The sequence below is a fragment of the Gambusia affinis genome, linkage group LG08 (assembly GCF_019740435.1).
Source record: "Gambusia affinis linkage group LG08, SWU_Gaff_1.0, whole genome shotgun sequence".
Classification (NCBI taxonomy): Eukaryota; Metazoa; Chordata; class Actinopteri; order Cyprinodontiformes; family Poeciliidae; genus Gambusia; species Gambusia affinis.
Window position 1 is genome coordinate 14,087,274 of NC_057875.1, and position 15,222 is coordinate 14,102,495.

Below are 15,222 nucleotides of genomic sequence, written 5' to 3' on the forward strand. Positions count from 1 at the left end.
AATATTCTGTCTGAGGAAGTTTTCCTCTGCCCTATTTAAGATACGGATAAAGAATTGGTACCATTAATATTTTATTATTTTGCCCTTGTCCAATATGTCTCCATGAACATCAAGCACCCAGGGTATAATCAGTGAAGGTAGTGGGAATTACTCTCTGCTTCCCTCTGGCAGAAATGTTAGTATATTTCTCCTCCTGTGGGGGTCACTGTTACCACATCTGAGGCAATGAGCCCCATCCAAAGGTCCCACTGCACTAATGAGTTATGGTGGTGGCTGCACAGAGACCACCAAATTTCTGCAACACTGAGCACATATCCTGACACATGGTCAGGATACACATACACAGCTCATATAAGTGTACAAGCATGCATGACAGTGAGTCTGGAAGAGTCTCTTAAGACTTCATATCAGCTTTGCTCTCACTTCTTCGAAAAACAAAGGAAGACAACCAAGCAACTGGTCTGAAATAGCTGCAGTATTTAGCACATTCCAGAACATTAGCATTAAAGAAGAATCCCTGCTGGTATAAGTGAGCTGTTCATTGATGGCTATAATGGACCTTTCCAGCCTGTAATGCTACCCAGACCTTTAAATAACTGCAGTACGTGAGGGCTTTTGATGCTCGGACTGACATTTTAATGCAATGATTTTGTAACAAACAATGCAATATTATCACACAATGTCAAAAAACAAACAGAGGGAAAATAATGAGGAAAAAATGCTCAGTGTTCTTTTCCAGTTTGGGAGACAACCACTTTGCCAGTGCTCAAAACAACACCACCTGTCAGGTCTTGTCTTGCACCCCCCAGACACATTTCTCTGTTGTTGAGACTGGAGTTTGAAGTGACTGTTGGGATTTTACAGGGACAAACAGACCCCCACTGTAAAGGTCCATGAATGTCAGCAAAAACCCAGGTTTGCTGTGTTCATTTTGCCTCACTGCTGCTTCACCTAGGATGCTGATAATGACAGCAGAACTGCAGTGATGGCAGGAAAGCAACAAGAATTTGGTTTCATGATTTTAGAAACTATTTTCAAGGAGCTAAAAGGAGCTTATATATATATATATATATATATATATATATATATATATATATATATATATATATATATATATATATATATATATATATATATATATATATATATATATATATATATTATACATACGTGGATGAAGTTTTCTGATGTGATTTTCTTAAATTGGAGTGTGCATTGTATCTGATGAAAGTGACCCCTAGACGCAAAGCATGAGGCATGGACATGAATGTGGATCAAAGGACACTCGATGACAGTGCTGGAGATGCATATTACATAAGATTTTCTTGACCTTGTGCAGCCATGCATGATTGCATCTTTCAGAATGAGTACTCTTCATGTCAAGGGTGTGAGACATGGCCAATAGAGAATTTATTTATTTATTTATTTATTTTATTACACAGCCAGGTGTCCTTATTATTTAACAATTGCAGCAGATTAAAAAAATAAATTCTAAAACTTATAAAAAGTGCACCAATCTATTATTTAATCAGTAGAATCTTCAAGGTTATCAGTTGTTACAGGGGCCAAAAAGACTGACACTAAACAGTGAGAATAGTATAAAACTAATGGGACTGACAAGTGGAACTGAGAATTTTGGAATATTATTGATTATTTAGTGCACACTTTGTTGAAATAGCAACTTTTAGAGGATTCTGAAGCATGTTAGTTTCTGACTTTTTTTTCCTGAAGAAAGCAGTGCAGACTGATGGGAGTACAATGAAGATCATAAAGAGGGACTTTAAAGCCAAAATGGCTTTAATTGTAATGGCTGAATGTTGGATGCTTAGGGTAAAACAAACATGGTTTGTCTTCACAAATAATCTACTGATGCCCCTGTTTGATGTTTTCAGTGTGACTGCTTTCCATGGATATTACCAGACATTATGATCAGTACAGTAATCAAACAAATTAATTCAGTGTAGCAAACATTAAACATTATAGAAACTGCATAAACAGAAGAGAGGATTTACTTGTGTGACTGTTATATAACTGAACTGGATTCTGCATCTGAAATTCTCCCTTGCTCATGCAGTATAATGCACCTTACTTTTGAACTTTTTTAACTTGGGGGATAGGGTTTAGTTGGCAGACTTCATTCACTGTAAGCTTGTCTTCCTGTCGACAATTCTTGGTGCTTGTGTTGGGTGGTGCAGCAGATTTACATGTCCTGACAGGATTTGAAACCAAATGTTCACATTTTGTCATGTTACAGACAATGAGACTCTTGGGCATGCATCACTGTGAATGTGACATATCCTTGGTTTTGGTAGGACTTTGTGGAATCATTGAGGGTGTAATAAGAATAGTGAATGATGTGGAATCAAAGAACTGATTGATGGCAATGGATTGATGATTCTGAATTATTCCTGTGACCTAGAGGTGAAGAGATCCAGGGTGAGGTGCATATGACCTGCTGTGGCTGAGGTTGGCAGAATTGGATTTTCCAGCCATGGGTGAAAAGCTCTCTGTTCTGTGTTCGAGGCATTTAGGGATAAGAGAACATGGACTCCAATATGGGTAGTCTTCATTGCTGTGTGGCTTTTCCTCTCCATGTTAGTAGAGGACCCATCTCTCTGTGAATGACAGCTCTCTTTTACCAGCTACTTCCAGTCTTTACAAGATCTTATACTTTTCCACCAAAATACATTTGCCTCTGGAACACAGAACTCATTTTCTTTCTGAATGATATGATGCCAGGACAGTCCCAAGGACTTTTTTTTTTTTTTTTTTTTTAGAAAAGATGGACCCTGCACCTTCAGCAGAACAATCAACCAATCAACCCATCAATAATTTGGAGGCCTGCAGATTTCTTCCCTACCTGATTTTATAAAATTGTTTTAGATCTGTGTCTTTGAGGTGTTGCCATATGACAATATCTTTTGCCTTGCTCTGCATAGAAGAATTTTAAAGTTAATCCTTCTACAGCATTAAAACTGTATAGATATGTTAATACAATACAAACAGGATGTTTGAGCAGCATTAGAATTGTAATTAGTTTGTTAAAACTACCAGGGTCTGGTTCAAGGTTACAAAACAAGATTCATTGTTGTGCTAAAAAGTCAGGTAATGAAATAAAAATGCAACTGATGGCTCGCTGTAAAGCTCCATGCAGAACAGAATTCAAAGAAGTCATGAGATCAAACTCAACTTTAGAGGAATAGCTTGATTTCTTTGAAGTGTGTTTGTATGAGGCAACATTTTATAATCAGTAGTCTGCATTTGGCTTTCCACCACTTTCAAGAAACATTCAGGTGAACCTGCAAAGAACCTCAGCTTCACTTCTATAAACATTATCAGCAGTAAAATTCTTGAAAAAAAAAATCAAACCTTTCTTTGGGTAAATTTATGTTTCGATGGACAACAGGTCTGTTAAATTTTCTTTAGGCACTGTCAGACTGCCTTTTGGAATACAGAAAGGCCAGGATCCCTTTGCATAAAAGCATCTGCTGAATCAAAAGTGTGCAAAAATAAACCAGAATCTTTAAACTGATACTGCTAGTGCTCTTTGCACAGCAAGGGTTCATTTCTCTGTGGCTCTCCCATCTTCTACAACTCAGTTTTCTTCAAGACTAAATAAAAATGGGCTATGCAATAACTCAACCAAACAAACTGACCAAGCCAAACCCACAACCAATCATTAGGTAAAATCACTGTTCTTGTCAAAGAAAACTACTGCCTTTCGAGTGAGCATAAAGTAGATTGAAATAGTTCTTTCATTTTCCCCCCCATCACTGAAGACTCTCTGAAGGCTCTGTAAAGAAAAAAGTTACACGGGTGGCTAAAATACATGTAGCCTCAGATCTCGCTTACATTTGTACTCACATACAATAACAGCTTTTCAATAGTTATTATATGAACAAATCTCCTGCTAAATTCGAGCTTCATCTATGCTTAACACAGTTTATTTTATATTTTAAACAGCACAGAAAAGACATACAATTCCAGAGGTCTATGTAGGAGCCTATATATGTTAAGTCTTGTCCGTGTGCACAGAAAGTAAAGGTTATCCAGTTCAGACAAAAGACTTACATATACAACCTAACAGAAGGCAGAAAAAAAAAATCTGCAACAGAAATCTAATCCAAACATTGCAAGCAATGCACAAAAAACAAGATTCCACAGCATTGATTTAGATTCAACACACATCTTTTTGAAGAACAAAATCTGTTCTTATTGTTACATTCCCACAGTACCAAGTAACTATCTCCTGTGCTATTGTGCCACAGTGAGATAACACCTATATATAAACCTGGATTGAATGTTCGCAGAATAGGGTGAGGGCAAGTAATTCACTGAGGTAATAAAGTAGACAGCTCCCATCACAGAATGGAATTAGGCTCCCAACACAACTTCTGACTTATTGTTACTGTTTCTTACAACTGCTTTTAAATGTGAACGGAACCACTTTCGAACAGCTGACTGGGTTACTTTGCGTTAACCACATCACTAGGTTTGATAATCTGCTGGTGCCTTTTGTTGCTGGCCTTTGCACTTTTCTCTACAACAAAAAATGTGTAATATAGAATACCCTAAGTGCATTCCCCTGAAGTTAAAGGCCAACTTTTGCATTGAATACCAATACATTAAGTCATGGCAGTGATGCTGACAAAACAGAATATAATGCATTTAATTTCAACAGGCTGTCTCTTGGTATTATATTTAAATCCGATTTTGCTTAGGTCAATTTTAAAATGTCCTTCATATGCATTGTAGGGATGCATTTCTATGTATTTGGATTTCATTGACAATTATTTAAGTAATTTAGTCCAGTGAAATTTATATCAGAAAGCTGTAAAATATAATGTAGAAATTGAGAGATGTATTTCTCCAAATTTGATGATTATGACTCACAGTTAATAAAAACTTTGCGGTTAATGAAAAGTTGATGTTTCTTATAAAATTTTACTTTTGCGTGGCATAAATAAAATCAATAAAAGCAGTATTTTAAATACAGGTATGTTATATTGTAACCACCTCTTTATGGAATTATGATGGGTGAGGAACAAAATGTCCTTACTGAAGAAACTGACTCTTTGCAGAGTGCTGTGTCCAAGCAATTGAAAGAAAAGTTGAGTGGAAGGAAAAAATGTGGCAAGAAATTCATGCAAACAAAAGGGATAACTGTAGCTTGTACACAATTTTGAAGCAAAGCTAATTTAAGCTTCTGGGGTTGAGATGTGTGTGTGTGTTTGTGTTCAAGAGACTCAAAGAAATTGCTTCATGATGCCATCTGCTGACAATTTTTATAAAGGTTGTGATTTTATTTCTTGCAGGACCTGGCAGAGTACTATTGGAAGAAAGATAAGACTTAATCACCCAGATGAGATAAATGTCGCTAATAAACAACTTGGGCTTCCTTAGCTCCTCATCTGAGTTACAACCTGATCACCTTCATGTCAAGATCCATTGATGCAATAACTCATTAATGCAGCTTGATAAGTTATTTGAAGAGTATGTAATTATTGTCCCCAGAAAGGTTTAAGTGTATATTATACAGTACATGAACATACTTTATTATTGGTCAGAATTTCTATTTTAAAGTAATTTTATTGGTCTCTTGCATTATTCAAAGTTTCTAAATAAAAAAATAAGGAAAACAAACAAACTGTATTTGTGGCTTTTAGAAGCAGTAAACTATGATTGCTTAAATTAATTGAAATGACTGCTTATATCAAAACAGCTTTTCCAGTTATACCTGATGTGAGTGATCATGGTTGGTATATGGTATTAAATTATGGAAATAAATTCATCTTTTGATGATATCAAAATTTTTAGAAATGCACTTTAAGGTTTGTTTATTAACTGTAGGACACCAAATAACTTGCAAAATGATTGCGATCAAAATTTAAATATATATATATATATATATATATATATATATATATATATATATATATATATATATATATATATATATATATATATAAATCTTTTTACTGTCTTCAGACAGATTATCTGACAAAACCTATAGCAGCTTGTTGCTTTACCATGGAACACGGTTGCATAAGAAATTCTGCATGTCAGCATGGCCTCCCTCCTTGCTGTGTAGTTGGTCTAATGTGACACTGGGGCGTGTGCGCGGGTGTGTGTGTAACATGTCTCCTCTCACAAGTGGAAGCTAACTTGTCAGCTCTAATCTCTGGCCTTTCTCCCTGGTGGTTCTCTGCGAGCTCAGGACAATCAACACTTGTTTCTGTCGAGGCAAAATAAGTTGTGGGAGGTCTTTGACATGGTGCTGAGCCCTCCTCCAGGTTCACTCATCCTTCTTCTCCCTGGGAGGCCCCGAGCAGGAACAATGGGGGGAAAAAGTGATGGTGTGCTCAAAGGTCAATGATTCTTTTCCTTTTTAACAACCATGTGGCATTAAGCTACCTTGGATTTACAATATTTATACAGTCTGAATCTGTTACACAAAGTTCTAAATGCTATAGGTGCCTTTTATATTTCCTCTGCACTAATTATCCGTCAAGTCATGGCTATCATTCTGACCGTCCTGAACGAGACTTCCAGGCTTTACCGGTGTGATGAGGATAAAAAAGGAAATTGTACAAATAATGGGGGCCTTCACAACCCCTTGTCAGCATAGTCCTTCATGGTGGTCTGCAAGAAAAAGCTGAAAAAAGCAATTTTGTGTTTGGTTTACGCTCAAAGTTCAGGCCTGAGCGATATGCATCACCGGAGGAACATTTTGTGCTTTGATTCCTCATAGTGACTGTAGCAGACAGGAAATGAGATGGGGTTTTTCATTTCCCTGTTGCTATCTTCACTCACAAACTAAATAAGGACCTCTTTGCCACAGGGCTCTGATTACATCTACCTACTTTTCACATTCCAAAAGGAAGACAGCAGTTCTGTAATCAGGAATGTAATCTGCATCATGGCTCTCATATTTGTTGCAAATGCTGGAATATGGATGGGGTCAGGAACTTGTGAAAAAAAAAAAAGTACTGTTAAGATAATTATTTTCACTTTCTGAGCTTGCTGGGTTAGGTGAGCCGTCGAGGATTATTGATTGACACATCGCTGTGCTAAAAAGATACAAGCATAACAACTGATAGATGTCATCACTGTAGTAGCGCTTGATTTGTATCACGTTTTTGTAACTAGTGCAGGGGATGAATTGCAGACATCTTGTGTGCATATAATTTCCGGTTCTTTCACCTTGCATATGCTCTGTTTTCTTTTTCATTTCTTTCTTTATTTCTTAATTCAGTGGATGCGTTGACTCAGTTGCCCCTGCCCATCATTTTTATTCATTTATTTTGCCCATGATCCCTGGAATTTGTCTTCTACGACATGCACTCATACCTAAAATACTTAACAGTTCTTCTCTCCTCTTTGTCATATACTTTGTTTTTGCTTTTTAACCTCCTCTTTGCTCTCTCCTATTACAAAGCTTTTCTCCTCTGACAACTCCCACATGCCCTCCTCTATTTGTCTCTCTGATTAATAGAAAACCCGCTTCCACAAGTTCACTTAAAATCCAAAACAATGGCTCACTATTTGATTGGCCTTGGCCTTCATAGATGCAAGGGGAATTAAGGAGAAAAAGCAAAATCATTTGATCAATTCATTTGTCCACATGGAAATTAATTGGTCCTGTCTCTCAGGCATGCCTCTGTGACCACAGTCACTTCCCCCCCTCACTGACACAGAGGTTCTGCTTTGCCAATGGATCAGCTGAAAGTATAAACAGAGGCCAGCAGGAGCCTGTGTTCCCGCTGTAATAAACACTTTCATCAGTGTAATTATCAGTGATATGATTACATATGAAAGATAAAACACTGCTGTGTCTCAGATCTCAAAGGAGTTCTGAGCAATTTGTTTCAGAAGAGACTGACTAAACATCTGCTCTGACCTGGATATGCATTGGGGTCCCCCAAAAGGCCCTGGAGGGATTCACTGACTGAATAGAGGGATGTCTGGGTTTCCCTCCCTGTTCTCGCTGTGGTCCGATCACAAACAAGTGGAAGACAATGCATAGATGGGTGTTTTGACAAATCATTAACTGTTTTTTCTTTTTTTTTGGTGGAAAGTCTATAGGCCTTTATTCTATGTTAGAACTTACTGAACAATATTTAAATGGACAACAGTACTCGTTAAGCCATGGTCAGTTTATTAAGGCCTTTTGTAAATTCCATACAAAATGTGCAGTTTTATACTATTCACCCACATTTCTGCCCATTTTAGAGGTTGCCAAAATGCATTTGCAACAGACCTAACCTAGAGACACAATAATGAGTGATCAGAACTTGTAATTTCAAGTCCAGTTTTCAGTTACTATCTTTACACTCTGTGGAGGCAAAAGTACTTTGTAAAACTCCAGCATGTACAGACACACTATAAAAATCCTGCAGACAATTGTTGAATCACAAACCTCTTCGCTGGAATGCCGAAATGCCGCAATGCCGCAATGCGAAATTCTTGGGCAAAAGAATGAACATCATAATTATATTCAGGGCACATTCAAGTTATTCAAATCAATATGCCAATATGTCATGTTATGTGGCTGTGATTATGCTGATACTTGCCAGCATCCCAAGTGTTTTAATAAAGCTTCTACATTCACGCAAGCAGTTCCTGGAGAGGAAATGATAATGACAGTGGCATTAGGTGACCACATATTGTTGAAGTAATTATTGATTTCAAACTTCCTTATTTGCTTAAGAAGTTTTACCCTAATAACTTCCACTGAACTCATAAGAATACCACAGTAAAACTGTTGAAGATCTTTCAAAAGAAATAAAAGTTAGTGGCAAATGTATTTTATGAAAATAATTTATTACCTACTAGAGATTGATTTTTTTTAAACATTGTGAACAAATATCTTCAGCAAAAATGTATGAAAAGCATTTGCTCCATTTTCTAAATATGCAGTTTACATTTCAGTTTCCTTAAGAACTTGATTTGATATGAAGTGTATTTCATTCAAACACGGTTCCAATTAGTCCAAAGAAGGACAGTTTGAATGTCCTTTGCAAAAAAGTACCTCAACATTTCCCTTTGTATTATGACAAGAACATATTTTCATTTTCCCACCTAATTTGTTGATTGCTTGCTGCTCTAGGACAGTTGATTTGACAGTCGCAGTTTGGTCCTGACGTGTAGAATAAAAAAAAATAAAAAATTGGAAGTTGAGTTAGCATCAGGGTGCATTCCAACGAAAGAGAAGGACGCCCTGTGCAATGCTGATTGAAAAGAGGAGAAAAATCAATCAAGCGAACTTCTGTGATTGACGGCTTGCCAAGGTGTTGTCTGTGGAGGTGTCAAGAACTGCACAATTGCTCTCCCCCATCCTTCCTCTTTCTGTCACCCCCCCCTCTTCACAATACACACCCCTTCCCTTTCTGTCTTATCCATCACTTTCCTCTTCACCCATCATCACACGGTCGTCTTCTCCCTAAATGTCTCACCACACTTCCCATGGTATCTCTCTCACGTTTCACTTCATTGTTCCTCCTCTTCCATAGTTTCACATGCAACAACCCTTTTCCCTTCGGGCTGCTTCCTCATTTTCCGGGCTGGCATTCATCACCAGGCATTTAAAGGCTGCAGACTGACACTCCTTTAATCTTGTTGTTCAGTAACCTTCAGAGGGAAAGAAATAGCTGCTCCACTTCTACTACTTCTTTAAATATACAGCAATTCTTCCCATATTCATGTTAATATTGAAGAGGCTGTTTTGTGTCATTTATTTTCATTATACTCTCATATATGTTACACTGTTGGGTTGGAGGGAAAGCACGAATAAAGAAAGTGGACCACCTGAAGTCAAGCCTCTTAATTTTAAAAAAATAGAAAGAGTACAGTCTATCTGTGTGGGCTGACATATATAGAAGTAAAGGAAGTCATTAATGTTATCATTGTGGAATAACTACAAATAAACTTGACACAGCAAAGTATTCATTGTTCCATTCTTTTGTCTTTTACTTCTTTCTGAGTGGTTATCAGAATGCTCAGATCTTTCAAAGAAGGTGAGGAAACAGGATGTCTCAGGATGTTTTAGAGTCTTTTGTTTCAGTCATTAACTGTGATTCCCTCTTATCTTGCTTTATTGATATTTTCGCAAGAATTCCCTCTGTGTTTGGATGTGATGCAGCTGCAAGGATTCTGGTAGAATTTTGTTTTTCTTTTCTTTACTGTTGGACGTTTTTATGATATGATACATAGCAACAAGACCCCACCGCCCCTCACACCCACACACACACACACACCTACACACACAACTGGGAACAGCTGATTAGCATCTCAAAAAGCTAAAAACAATTCCATAACTACAGCCCAAAATATCAAATGAGTTGAAGAATAAGTGTTGTGGATGCAGAGTCAGAGCCGAGAGGAATGAAAGGAGGAAGTTCAAATCATCTCTTCCATCATTCTTAATAGACATTGTGAGATCATTAGCAAGTAAATTGGATGAACACCAAGACCTAGCTGAGCTTACTGACCATATACGTTGACAGAGATTGAAAAACGTGGCAGATGTAAGGAAGTGCATTAGCAGTGCTTGTGAGCAACTAATGGTATAATCTAGGACATGCTACTGTGAAGTGTCATCTCTGCAGCACAGATATTGAATTATTAGCATGAATATTTGGCTGTAGTATTTAAATGAGAGTTTACCATTGTTATTTTTGCAACCTCTTCCTTCCCACTATGAGCTGTTGCCAACACTGCATGTAATATCATCAACTCAGTTTTTACCAAGCTACAGAACAGGATAATGTTTTCTAAAATATGAGAATAATCCTGTACAATTCAAGTACAAGTTTGAAAAAAAAAAAAAAAAGGTGTAATAACAATATTGTAGTATTCAACATTTAACATTGTGTTTTATATCACAAGACTTTCTTTTTTTTAAAAGAATGCATATACTATTGAGAATCACAAAAATGGGATTCAAATGACACACTTTTTGTAAAGTGTCATGTGATTTTAGTGAGAAAATAATGGCTGTGTGTATATATGACTTCTTCAATACTACAAAGAATTTTCCTATTTGTCCAGTGACACTGTTTTACTAAATACAGTGAATGGAGTGTTCATGTTTTCTGTTAAGGCTGAACTGTGTCAGTATCTATAAGATGAAGTAACTAAATTGTGACATTCACTCTGCCATATGTTCTTCATGTGATACATCATAAACAACTTTCCAGTAATATTTCCAGTGGAAACAAACAGGCAACTATTATAAGGGTTACAGCTGAGTGCAGTTCCAGAGAAACATTTAATGGGTTTTATTTTTTTAATGAAGAAATGCAAACTGACAGAAAAAAACAAAAAAACCTTAAAGAAATAAACGCTCAAGTGTTGCTATTTATATATCTGCACTGCAGAGTAATTGAATCATTTATATTTACATGGCATCATAAATAATATGCAATTTGCTACAGATTTTTTGCAACTGTTAAATGACAATTATCAATATTATAGATACTGTCTCCTAAATGACAGAAATCTTTTTTTAAGAGTAACAAAATAACACAAATAAGAAAATAGAATTCGTTTCAAATCTGGAACAGAACATCAACAAACAAGATCTACTATTTTCAAAACCACTTTGAAGCAAAATTATTTGTGCTCACCACTGAGAGGGACAAGCCTTCCCTCCTGCTCTCCAAGTTTCCCTCCGTCCTTGAACATGTGCTGAAGGTAGGCTACAGGAAGGGCTTGGAGTCATTTGCCTCCATATGAAACTGTTCGTTGAGTCGGGATAGAAATCTAGGAATCAAGCCCCGCTGAAATGACTTGTCAGTCAGTCTGCTCCTCTGTATTAAAAGTGCCGTGAAGACATATTGACTCAACCATCCCTGAGTGCCCTTGCTGGTTGGCTTCTAGACAGAGGAAGCCTCAATTCTAATTATAATGGGAAGACAAATTCACCCCAGCAGGCAAGCAAAGAGAAACGCAGCAGAGTGACCAAAATGATGAATCATGCCTTTTACTTCTGCAGCTTAAAGAAGTTCATTATTCTATCTCTCACAGCTCTCAGCATGCAGTCAGTTAGTACCAAAATGATTAACTGTGTTTGTTTAAGAATATCAACTGCATAAAAGGTTTCTTTAGGCCAGAGGACTAAGTGTGATTTGTTTGATGATGACTCTAGGCTTTGTAGAACGCCAGAGCAGTCACACTAAGGTGTATCTGCAATTCAAACAGATCTTTAACTGAGTTCATACAATACAATTGGAACTGTACATACAGCCTATTTAGGTGGGTTACATGGTGGTGCAGTGGTTAGCATTGCTGCCATGTGTGTCATTAATTTGAATTGATAATATATTCTTTCTCTGTGGTTCTTAAAGAGGACTCAATGAACTATTTGCACATTTTATTACTTCAGTCACAATCGCAGGGCACTGCGCCTACCTAGCAATCCCAGCTGCTCACATAGCAACACAAAAAAGCTCTAGCAGGTTTGGTCAGCTGGTTTTAGTGCTGTGTACACTGTACAGTAGCGGCTGGTAAAGACAAGTGTTTTATTGCTAACGTACTCAGCAAGATGCATCCTTGGTGGTTGTACAGGAAGCTCCACGTCTTCTGCTTCTGGGTATGACTCAGGGTGAAAGATGGACAGTTGTACAATTTTCCATCCAACAAACAATTGTGTGTGTGTTTGCAGCCATTTTCACGTAGCCAGTCCAACGTATTTGGATTTAAAGTTACAAGAGCCCTGAAAATAGCTCATTCAGAAAAGAGTTGAAAACAGGCAAAATCGAGGAGAGAAAATCTCAATATCCTTGAATAATATTTTTGTAAAAAACATAATGAACATGTTTTGTGTAGTTCGTAACCCTATCCTAACTTGTTTAAGGAAGCATAATGGATGCCTTTTTAATATGCTTCCCATGCAGATATGCATGATTTTTAAGAAGCAGTCAGGCTTTCTCCCACCATCTAAAAGCAAACATAATTTGCAAATCAAATAGGTTTTTGTACATGTGCAAATAGCACTATTTACATGTGCATGCAGGTACATCTTAAATGATAATATGTATTATCCCTGTTTTTACTTGAGAACCTTTTCTTAATTTTCCATTAAAATGCTTGTATACAGCACTCTGCAGAGCAGCTAACTTGTTCTGCAATGTCCTTTAGTGTCTCTGCCTCTTTGTGGAGGATTTCAATGGCTGCATGTTGGATGACTGTCAAGTCGGCTCTCCTCCCCATAATTGCTGTAGTAAATGTTCTTTTTTTTATTGGTCTCGCATGATATTATCATTTTCCTAGAAAGATCATTTGCGGCCATTATCATCAAAATGAATAAATATAACACTCTCTGTGTAATGAGTCCACACAATCAATGTGTCACTTGTTAAATTGAAATAATGGAATTTTTCAACTTTGATAGAAATTTAATTGAATGTAGTCACAAAAACATTCACCTCATGTGAATTATTATTTGTAATTTTATTCATTGTCGTTTTTGCCCAGTACATAATGCAATCACAAAATCCTGCATACTCAAAAAGTGAGCATGTCACACTGATGATGTGTTGCACCATGGTGGTGGCAGCATCAAGCTGTGGGAGTTATTTTCTTCAGTGATTTATTTTCTTTGCACTCAACAAATTTGTACCCAATTATACCCTTACCATTTGTAAGATTGTAAGGGCAATCTTCAAATAGTTGTAAAGACGGCTGCCTAGAACTCTAATTCAGTATCCGCTTTAAGAAAATTGCTGTGGGATTTTGATGCTTTAGTTTTTAAACAGTTTAATAGCAAAAAGAAGAACCAGAAAAGTTGATGAAAATCTTCAGATAATTGCTAATACCTGGCCAATAATATAACCAGAAAATATCTGTGGTATCCTGTCAGTCTTGTCACTGTCTAGAAACGTACTTGGATTTCACTTGATTTTTGAGTTTTGGTTAATTAATGATTACTATAACTGGGAAAGAATGAGAGATGATGAGAAAAAATGCATTAATGAGTCAAAGTTGGATTTCCACTAGACTGCAGTGACTATGATGACTGTAGAAATTTTGACCAATTCCCCATAAAGTTGCATCCTCGTTTTGTGAACCACAATTCAAAACAAGAAGAGAAAGTCAACCAGAACATGTTAACCAGCACCTATTGCAGTTCTGTACAGCACATTAAATGCAGCATGCACATAAATTAATATTTCCAGAAAGACAATATTATTTATAGAATATGCTTATTACAGCTTAAAGTGTATAGATCTGCATTGACAAGGGACAAGGGCCTTTGGAATGTTTGGACTTTTTAACTGTATTCACTTGGTCTCAATTTCATTATACATTGAACACCGTGAAAAACAGTTGAATATTTTTTTTATTTTTGAGCCTAAATACATTAAAAGTGCTTATTAATTCTCTTGCAAGTATTTTTCATCGGCAAATTATTCTCATACAGTATTTTTCACACTAATGTTTCTACTTAAATATATACTTTCAGTCTTCAACATATGATGAATGGATGATGCTGAAATATAAAAATGGATACATTAAGAACAATTAAATGACTAATGTAAGACTTGGGCAAAGATTTCCAATAAACTTTGTGATTAAAAATGGACGGCCAATTGAATGAAATGCATAAAACTGCTAGAAAGATGAGAAATAAAGACCAAAGGAAATTGATAAAACAAGCAGATGGATGTCTAATCAGACAGAAAAGTTGCTGCAATCAAAGACTGAAATAATAAATTAAAGACAAGGAAGACTAGAGATATGCACAGAGACAGGACGAAGAAGGAGATCTATAATATTCTTTTGATTAGAGACTCGTCTTAAATGTGATAGTTTGGTTCCCTTGTGAATTGTCTTACTGCTAGTCTCACTCTGTGACACTTTAATTAAATCATTACATCCTCACCAGGATGATGTTACATAGTAATATGTTTTTATTTAGAGGGACATCCCCTGCTTAAATCTGGTGAATCAGAGTTTCTTGAGTGAGAGAAACAATCACACAGCTCGGTCGATCGCAACTTCAAAAAAACATAGTGAGGTACAGGTATTGTCAAGAAAAAAAGTTTTTAAAAAATGTGTAGAGGTGAGTGAAGGTGAATAAACCAGAAGCAAAGATTAGAAACAAGAAGATAGACTGCAGTAAAAAGCAAGGAGGAAAGATATAATAGAAATGAAAGGGCACTCCCGCTGTTGATAATTGGAGCAGTGATAGGCCAGTGCCGTCTGAGAGGTTTTCCACCT